This window comes from Zeugodacus cucurbitae, chromosome 6 (assembly GCF_028554725.1).
Source record: "Zeugodacus cucurbitae isolate PBARC_wt_2022May chromosome 6, idZeuCucr1.2, whole genome shotgun sequence".
In the NCBI taxonomy this organism is placed as follows: Eukaryota; Metazoa; Arthropoda; class Insecta; order Diptera; family Tephritidae; genus Zeugodacus; species Zeugodacus cucurbitae.
In genome coordinates, this window is record NC_071671.1 from 39,389,231 (window position 1) to 39,399,932 (window position 10,702).

Below are 10,702 nucleotides of genomic sequence, written 5' to 3' on the forward strand. Positions count from 1 at the left end.
GTGACGACATTGCTATTGCATGCCATAATTAAAATTCGCGTCTAACCACTTTTTTCGAAATTGAAGCGGCAGCATCAAAAAATTATGTCCAGAGCAAAGTTCGCCCAAACTTTAAGTTCTAGATTTAAACCAAAAATATGAGTTTAAAGCGGTGAGCACATTCACATACCTTGGCTATCAAGAGGCCATGCAAACTAGCCTTGTATAAAACCGTAGTAGGACCAGTCTTGTGCTATGGAGCTGAAACAATAAGCGAAATGGACAAAACTAAATTAATGACCTTTGAAAGAAAAATTCTCCGAAAAATTTTCGTCGCAGTCATAATCGGACCTGACGAATGGAGGATAAGATGGAATAGCAAACTTGGCCAGCTATTTCAAGGCGAAAACGTGGTGCGATTTATCAAAACGCAACGAATAAGATGGGTAGGACATATTACAAGAATGGATGATTCAAGAGCCCAAACGACGGTATTGAAAGCGAAAGCATACATCGGCTGAGCAAGAGGAAGGCCAAGAACAAGATGGAAGGACGAATTAAACGAAGATCTGAAGAAGCTCTGATTAGAAAACTGGAGAGAGACCTCAAAATACAGAGTAGCTACTCCAAGCGTGGAGGCGTTTTGTTCAGTAGGCCAACGCTCACAGAGAGCTGAGAAATGATTAATATACATACTAGGGTCCAACCGATTTTCAATTTAGTCTGATACCGGTAACGATTGATTGAATAAACTAAATATCTCATTATTATAATATATTGGTTGAAAAAAAGAAGTTTATCGCGTTTGTTACTATATTTGCAAAATATCTGTTTTCTTTTAAGGACAAATAAGAACTTTGAGGTCAATATTTGAAAATAGTAGGTTTAATAAGAGACGATATTAGTCAACTATATCTCGCATTGTATGAGTGTGATCGGTATTTTTAATGATGAAGCTCAAAGTATTTGCTGTCATACGAATTTATGCCATACTTCTTCGATCGAATTTCGTTTTGCGAATCGCTGCTGAATCGCCAAAAAATCGATACATTTTTTAAGTGGATGGTTAATGTTGATGAAAATTGGTTCTGTAACAAAAACATCATGTGATAACGATCGAAGTCGAATCGCGGTGAGACAGAGAATAGTTTATTATAAGTTACTCCCCAACGGCCAAAACTGTTCTGTCAACAATGGATCCGTCTGAAGACAGTAAGGCACCTTTTCTTGAAAGAGAAACTTTAAAAAATCGACAGCAAACCAATAGCAACGAGGGTGGCGTTATGAAATTATGTTCTAAATTTTAACAAGTTGTTGAACAATACTGTGCATATTTGACATAAATCAGTTTATTCTAACTGTACTAAATAATACAATAATATTTAATGCAAAAATAATTAAATTCTTTATACTTTATACGTTATATGTATTATTATCGTTAGGAATATATGGTTCAGTCAAATATGAATCCAAATATGTTTTATAAGGTGAACTGAAGAATTCATATTTTAAGCATTAAAGAAATCAAAAAAGTAATATAAAAAAAACATTCATTTAAGTGACATACGAAATAAGTACAAAAAATCGGCCAAAAATGGCCGATGCCGATGCTGATTAATCCGTCGTACTCTAACTCATATGTACATATATGTAAATGTATTTAATTACTCCGATATAAGGGGATGCTTTAGACTTGTCTATTGAATTTTAACTTAATGAAATGTATGTGATTGTCGTTGCAACCGTTTAGCCGGTATAGCCGAATCGACGATAGTGCGCCACCGCTCTCTCTCCTTCGCAGTTCGGCGCCAGTTGGAGATCCCAAGTGTAACCAGGTCGCTCTCCACCTGGTCCCTCCAACGGGGTGGAGGCCTTCCCCTTCCTCGGCTTCCTCCGGCGGGTACTGCATCGAACACTTTCAGGGCTGGAGTGTTTTCGTCCATTCGGACAACATGACCTAGCCAGCGTAGCCGCTGTCTTTTTATTCGCTGAACTATGTCAATGTCGTCGTATAACTCGTACAGCTCATCGTTCCATCGTCTGCGGTATTCGCCGTTGCCAATGTTCTGAGGACCATAAATCTTGCGCAATATTTTCCTCTCGAAAACCCCTAGTGTCGCCTCATCTGATGTTGACATCGTCCAAGCTTCTGCACCGTAGAGCAAGACGGGAATGATAAGCGACTTGTAGAGCTTGATTTTGGTTCGTCGAGAGAGGACTTTACTGTTCAATTGCCTACTCAGTCCAAAGTAGCACCTGTTGGCAAGAGTTATTCTGCGCTGGATTTCGAGGCTGACATTGTTCGTGTCGTTGATGCTGGTTCCCAGATATACGAAATTATCTACGACCTCGAAGTTATGACTGTCAACAGTGACGTGGGAGCCAAGACGCGAATGCGCCGACTGTTTGCTTGATGACAGGAGATATTTCGTCTTGTCCTCATTCACCTCCAGACCCATTCGCTTCGCCTCCTTATCCATGCGGGAAAAAGCAGAACAAACGGCGCGGTTGTTGCTTCCGATGATATCAATATCATCGGCGTACGCCAGGAGCTGTACACTCTTGCAGAAGATTGTACTTTCTCGGTTTAGCTCTGCAGCTCTTATAATTTTTTCCAGCATCAGGTTAAAGAAGTCGCACGATAGTGAGTCACCTTGTCTGAAACCTCGTTTGGTATCGAACGGCTCGGAGAGGTCCTTCCCAATCATGACGGAGCTTTTGGTGTTGCTCAACGTCAATTTACACAGCCGTATTAGTTTTGCGGGGATACCAAATTCAGACATCGCGGCGTAAAGGCAGCTCCTTTTCGTGCTGTCGAAAGCAGCTTTAAAATCGACAAAAAGGTGGTGTGTGTCGATCCTCTTTTCACGGGTCTTCTCCAAAATTTGGCACATGGTGAATATCTGGTCAGTTATCGATTTTCCAGGTCTAAAGCCACACTGATAAGGTCCAATCAGTTTGTTGACAGTGGGCTTTAGTCTTTCACACAGTACGCTCGATAGAACCTTGTATGCGATATTTAGGAGGCTGATCCCACGGTAATTGGCGCAGATTGTGGGATCTCCCTTTTTATGGATTGGGTAGAGCACACTGAGATTCCAATCGTCAGGCATGCTTTCTTCCGACCATATTCTGCAAAGAAGCTGATGCATGCACCTTATCAGTTCTTCGCCGCCGTATTTGAATAGTTCTGCCGGTAATCTATCGGCCCCGCTGCTTTGTTGTTCTTCAAGCGGGTAATTGCTATTCGAATTTCTTCATGGTCGGGTAATGGAACATCTGTTCCATCGTCATCGATTGGGGGATCGGGTTCGCCATCTCCTGGTGTTGTACTCTCACTGCCATTCAGCAGGTCGGAGAAGTTTTCCCTCCATAATCCCAGTATGCCCTTAACATCGGTACCAGATTACCACCTTGGTCTCTACATGAGGATGCTCCGGTCTTGAAACCTTCGTTAAGTCGCTTCATCTTTTCATAAACTTTTCGAGCATTCCCTCTGTCTGCCAGCTTCTCAAGCTCTTCGTACTCACGCATTTCGGCCTCTTTCTTTTTTTGTCTGCAAATGCGTCTCGCTTCCCTCTTCAGCTCTCGGTATCTATCCCATCCCGCACGTGTTGTGGTCGTTTGCAACGTTGCGAGGTAGGCAGTCTGTTTTCTCTCCGCTGCGAGACGGCACTCCTCATCGTATCAGCTTGTTTTTTGTCGTTGCCGAAAACCAATTGTTTCGGCTGCAGCGGTACGCAGTGAGTTTGAGATGCCGTTCCACAGTTCCCTTATACCGAGATGCTGATGAGTGCTCTCAGAGAGCAGGAGTGCAAGTCGAGTAGAGTATTTCGTGGCTGTCTGTTGCGATTGCAGCTTTTCGACGTCGAACCTTCCTTGTGTTTGTTGACGGGCATTCTTTGCTGCACAGAGGCGGGTGCGTATCTTCGCTGCGACCAGATAATGGTCCGAGTCTATATTTGGTCCTCGGAGCGTACGCACGTCTAAAACACAGGAGACATGTCTTCCGTCTATCACAACGTGATCGATTTGGTTCCGCGTGTTTCGATCAGGAGACAGCCAAGTAGCTTGATGTATTTTCTTATGCTGGAATCTGGTACTACAGACGACCATATTTCGGGCCCCAGCGAAGTCGATCAGCCTCAGGCCGTTTGACGATGTTTCGTCATGGAGGCTGAATTTTCCGACTGTTGTGCCAAAGACACCTTCTTTACCCACCCTGACGTTAAAATCGCCAAGCACGACATCGTGGCGGGGGCAGCGCTCATAGGTGCGTTCTAGGCGCTCATAGAAAGCATCTTTGGTCACATCGTCCTTCTCTTCCGTTGGGGCGTGGGCGCAAATCAGCGATATGTTGAAGAACCTCGCTTTGATGCGGATTGTGGCAAGACGTTCATCCACCGGGGTGAATGCCAGGACTCTGCGACGGAGTCTCTCTCCCACCACAAATCCTACACCAAATTTGCGCTCCTTTATATGGCCGCAGTAGTAGATGTCACAAGGACCCACCTTCTTCCGTCCTTGTCCCGACCATCGCACTTCTTGGATGGCGGTGATGTCAGCCTTGAGTCGTATGAGGACATCAACCAGCTGGGCAGAGGCACCTTCCCAATTAAGGGTCCGGACATTCCAAGTGCATGCCCTTATATCATTATCCTTAAAACGTTTGCAGGGGTCGTCATCAAAAGGGGGGTGTCTCATCCGAGGCTTTCGTAGATTTTTCATTGGTAGGCATTAATGAAATACAACTATACAATTTATGTTTGTTTAATAAATATGGATTACAAAATAAAAGATGGAAAACGTTATATTTTTAATTCCACTACTGAAAGAAAAACGAGAATCGTACTAAGATTATTTAGAAAATGGATAAACTTTAATTTGTGGAACAAATTCAATCAGCTTTATTCCGTACTTCAATACGATTGCTTTCCACAAACCATTTTCAACATCACTTTTCCAAGCATTATTTTCTACTTGCCCTATTTTCTCAAATGAATATTGTCCCTTTAAATTACTCAATCCATTAACGGCTCCATATTGCCCCTCCAGCACAGTATGTCGCCTCGCAATCAATGTTCTCCATGCAAAACTTGCTGTCAAATAGTTTGATATAATGAAATTCAATTTTTTTGAATCAGCATGCGAGCTGACGAGAAAAAAGCCTATGTATGTATGAGTATGAGTAAGTGGTTTAACGCCCTCACTAACTTCATAACACGCTCGCTTGAGTTTGTAACAATAACTTCCAGTTGTTCTAGTTCTGTCAACGTTTCATATCAAGTGGCCGACAGGCGGATATGCACACATGTGCCATGAATATTTGCATGTAAGGGGTCCTAGTTAGGACATACATTCAAACGAGTATGTGCTTGGGCAGGCCATAAAGCCAACTTGGAGTCAAACTGGCTCAAACTGCATCACACACGCGAAGTAATGTTTGTGGCAGTAGCATACACACACGTATGATGTAATTACCAGGCGGACGGGGCCCCGCGGGGCACAGATGACAATTGTATTGGGTTCGGATAACTCTTTATATGGTGTCGTATGCATATCCAAGTACACTTTAAGGAAATTAAAGCTGGCGATCTTTCGGCGCTTCAATGTTTTAATAATTAGAATTTAATAACAACATAAATTTACAAAGGATTGTACTCTTTAGCTTCAAAGAAATCAAACAAATTTTGGATAGAATTGAAAATGCACCATTCTTTTGAACACTCCTCGTATATAAATACATATATTATTATGCATCTTCACCTATAATAATGTTATTACAATGAAAACTCTTCAGATGTTGATTATGTTTGCTGTGAACGAGTGACAGACTGTGATATAAATTAAGCATCACATATTAAGCATATTTAACTCTATTGGATTACTTCGAAAAGAATATGATGCAAAAAATGTAAAGAAGGACCAAGTATGATATTGTCTGATTTCGAATATTTTAAAACGCCATGAATGGACTATTTGTGTAGAGCCTTCCTCTTCTTCTTCTTTGGTACTTCTTTTATATATTGTAGAGGAAAAAATCAGATAGAGTTTAAAATTATGTTAAATGGGAAGTTTGACCCAAAAGTCGGCAATGCCACGTCGATTGCCAAATTTTTATACCAATTCATATTCAAAGCTTTTGTGTAATGTACATTTAATAATTTTCAACATAAGATTTGTATGGAGGGTGATTTCACCCATTTTCAACACTGTATGATGAAATGACAAATGAAAATGTTTTCAGCATGTTTTGAAGATATATATAAAAAAATCTATTACCGAGAGATCCCTCTTTCTAATAATGTTTTTAACGACTGATGTCCCTACGTACAGTGATCCTCTGCACCGATTTTTGATTTGTTTCCATTGCAAAGTTGGTGGCTTAATTGCGGTAGTTTATAGCTTTTCCGTTACTGACAATTTGTGGAGGTACAAACGTTCAAAGCTCCGCAAAGTACAAATAAACACTTGTACCAAGATATGTATCTCAATGAAAGAACAGACAGACATAAGTATGTACATCCATACAGAATTATACTCGAATAATCATCTTCTCGATGAGTTTAAGCTGCTACAAGCAACCGTTGGTTAGTTGGTTGAAAAGGAAGGCAAAAGAGTCAGAACGCAAGCGGCCGTACTTAGGCCCATTGTACTCAACTGAGGTACCCTAATAAACGTCACCTAAATAAACCAGTTGATTTGACGAAAATTCTCAATTTTTTCCATCCAACTGCCAAATTTACTAAATTTTTATAACCTCAAATCTAGATATAAGCCTTCAAATGATACTTGTCTAGATATAGAATGTCTTTGAATTATTAGAACGGAAAATTTAAAGATCCTTTATTCAAGCTACAAGAATGGCAAAAATATTTTATTTAAAATTTTAAATAAAATTAATAAAACATTTTTTAATTTATTGTATCCCTTGAACTGGGCACTCAGATATCCTTTTAAATGAATCCTTTTAATTGCTGTGCTCCTATATTTGCATACCAGTACACCAACCAACTATCATCGGCTTTTGGGTGGATTTTGATTAGACTATTGGGGCACATTTGCAATTGTTTGCCATCATTATCCGTTGCCATTCAAATCCCGGCATAATCATCAACCAAGCAAGAGATGAGCCGAGCAATGGCACTACAAACTCATAAAAATGAAGAAATAAAACAAGAAAGACAGAATGAAATCTTGAGAAATATGCTACGCTATACGCTCTGGATTGGAAGGATACAGATTTTTATTTACTATTTGTGTAGACGAAATTTCAAATTAATGTAGGAATAGAAAAGTACAAGCTGAAGTTCACTGAAAGGCAACCGGTGGGCGGCGCGACGGGAGAGCGGGTGCGCGCACAAAAGGATACGCTGTTAGTATGTGATAGGCGAAATTACACTAAATATATACAACTCTAAAATGTTGCTGTTATTGTTATTGTTGTCATTGCAATGTTGTAGTTGAATGGCAGAAAAGCTGAAAAGCCTCCAGGGAGCATTTTATGCTGATAACAAAAATTCAATGCAGGCGCTGGTATGTCACGGCATACCACGCCGCTTTTCTATGCAGCTGCGCTCTTCCATTAACGACCCACTAAGAGAACGCCTGCAGTGCCACGAAAGTGTACAACACAGACAGTGCCACATGCCCCGCTCTCCGCCCACATGGTGTGGTAGTAGTTACACGAAGGTTCTAGTACACTATCGCTGCACACACACACATACATAAGTATGTATGTACTTACATATAAAGAGTTTGTAAAGCCCAAGCCCACCCAAGAGGGGTGAGGTGTGATATGCAGAAAACCATTTGTGTGCCAATACAAATATATAATATACATATGTATGTAGATAGTATATGTGAAGTTGTGTGCCTGTGTTTATGTTTGTTTTTGTAGCATATTATGGTGTGCCGGAATGCGGCATCATTTACCTTATCCTTTGCGAATTCTGCAACTGCCATCGCAGCGTCATCATCATCAGCGCCACTACTAGTATATCCTTCATATCCTTTGGCTTATTGTTTCAGTGACAAAGCGGAAATGTGGGCAATAACAACAACAACAACATGATAATCAAAGACCCAAACAAAAGCGGAAAAACTTTAATAGTTGCCGTTATAGATGCGCCTTCGTTACTCTACCTGCGCCGCCTCGCTGCAACCCCGCTACAAATTATAGCCCCCGCTCGGCTTATGCGCCAACCAGTGTGTGTATCTTCTTCGCTGTGTAGTCAGTGTAGAGATTGTTTACCGTTTGCCGTTCGGTGAATGTTTCCCACAATTTGGTTGTTTATTTTTGTTGCGACTGCACTAGAATTCAGCAGTCACCAAAGCAAATTCTTGTTGTTTATAGTAGGCAATGGAGAGAGCGCTAGAGCACTCGAACGCCAGAGAGAATGCGAGAGCGTTTGTCAGTGTGCTAGTGAGCCTGAAGTGCCGGCTTCTCTGTGCGGTCTTGTGGGGGGATGGGTCGGTCTGTTGGCTGCATATGTTGATTGACTGTTTGTTGGCACACACGCAGGATGCTTGTAGGATGCGCGCTATATCCCAGCTGCAATGGTGTGTGGGCAGTGGGGCGAACGGATGCGGGTGGGTGAGTGTTTGTTGATGGACGCGTTCAAGCAAAAGACGTTGACGGAGGGTGGTGGTGAGGTGTGGAGTGTAGTGGTTGTGATTATGAGTAACTGCTTATGCAACAAGGGTGGGTTGTTGGTGGTTAGTTGTTGCTGCCGCTGCGACTGCTGTTGTTATTGTAATTGTTTTTGTTGGTGTTAATGCTGCTACTGTAGTTATACTCGTTAGTATTGTTGTAATTATTTGGCTCTGTTGTTTGGGTTGTTTGGTTGGCAATGATAGCGGTGGTGTCGGTTGCTTTCTTGTTGTTATTATTATTGTAGTTGCACGGAGCGAAATTTTCGTATTCTCGTCAGAAATTTTCAATTCCGTCGGAATTTTCTGTATTGTATCAATTTTTCGCATTCACCTACACTTATCTACATACATATATAAATCTGTATGTTCATCGACGCACACGTGCGCAAATCAATACAAACACATAAATAATAATTTTGAAATTTGTATACGATTTTTCAGTGAACACTTTTGGTAGCGACTTGCTTCAATTATTTGTTCGTTTTTTTTTTCTAATTATTTTTATTTATATTTTAACAACTAATGCTGCTTCAATTCGTTTTATTTACATATTATTTTTTATTAAATTTTCATTATTATTAATAAATTCTATTCACTCTGTTGCGCACTACTTCGATTTCACTGTTATATATAATTTGCGTTTTTACACGAATTTTACACTATATACGCCAATCTTTCACCGTTAGGCCAATTCCCCACCGTTTGCCGTTACAATAGCGGTCTTTACGCGCACTCGTCTACCGTTTCCGTTTTCATCCACAGCCAATGTGCCGTTATGTACTACACATACTTATACACTACATATAAATGGTGTCTAGCCACTCGAGAAAAAATGCTAGCGATTTTCTAGATTTTCAAGCCAATTTCTTTGCAACGGTACAACGGTATCACTTACATGTTATTGTAATGTAATTCTCAGAAACTCACTCACTCAAGTTTTTCTCAAATTAACACACAAATTGCTCCGCACCTCTTCTATACTCGCTCGTATTTCGCAAATAAAATGGAAATTGTTACAAAATAAATCAATTAAGAAGCGTGAAAATATGCAAAATAGCCGCGACGATGGCCAGCCGCCAAAGCGTGTTGTTGTAGCCTGACAATGAATTCGAGATTTTTTTCAGTCTCAGTGTATCCACCGCCTGCCTTCGTCCTCCTATGCGGGGCGACTTTATATGTATACTTGTGTCTCGGGTTGGTCTAATGTGTGTGTTGTAGTAACCGTACGTGCCGTTATTTTCCGTTAACCGGAAATGCGTCCGCAACGTTTGAGATGTACCAAGCAACTGACTCGGCGACTGTTGACATTCGCAACCCCTGCGCTGGAGTGGCAAAATTTCCATACACTTGTGCATTCTCTCGGGCACGACACACGTACATTTCCACGAACCAAAATGAAGGCCCACCAAAATATGGGGCGCTGAGATTCCCTCAAAGTTTAATTTATTTCAGAAGAGTTAAACCTAATGAAAAAATACATAGATAAATTTAAAATTAGAATTTAGCAAATAATTCAACTCCTTTCAGCGAGCTCCTCTTTCCAACCATAAACAAATTATTTTCAAGCATACATTTAGGCACTACCAACGAAGTTAGCTGAGAAAATGAAGAAAGTAGAAATTGATTTTGAATAATTTTTTGAAATCTACAGAGACTAAGTAGCAGTTTTAAATGTTTTTTTACTTTGTAAAATATTTTGGTTTACCATATAACCACACAGTATATTAAGTAGAACCTAGACCAAGCTGTTATTTTTTTAATATTTAGACCGGTAGCTTAAGAATAATATATACTCACATTTTGATACATGTAAAGCAGCTTTCTCTAATGTCACCAAAATCCGCTCCTGTCTTTTATTTACAAATTTCCTTCTCTAAACAATGATTTTGGTTTAGCGCAAGCGCATTGTGAAGGTCTCGCTCAATATGCAAGCGACCTTACTTGCATATTAAATTAAATTAGCTGTAGACGATGAGTTTGCAACGTTAACGGTGTTTTTAATAGCCAGCTTAAGGAATGCAATAAATTTTGATAATAACGTATTTAAAAAAACAAGCGACTAAGCAAA

The 10,702-nt window shown here is 40.4% G+C and overlaps 1 protein-coding gene across 3 annotated transcripts in view; it reads right to left on the reverse strand.

Moving 5' to 3' along the window:
- LOC105216900 (uncharacterized) overlaps positions 1-10,016 on the reverse strand; it is a 28,336-nt gene extending 18,320 nt beyond the window's left edge. For 2 of the 3 annotated variants that reach the window (XM_054233859.1, XM_029043288.2), the window contains exon 1: positions 7,915-10,015. The gene's annotated coding sequence lies outside the window, so the exon portion shown is untranslated. Of the gene's footprint in view, positions 1-7,914 lie in introns of all 3 variants that reach the window. The other variant, XM_029043290.2, reaches the window with a different exon arrangement.
- Between the last annotated feature and the right edge of the window lie 686 nt (positions 10,017-10,702).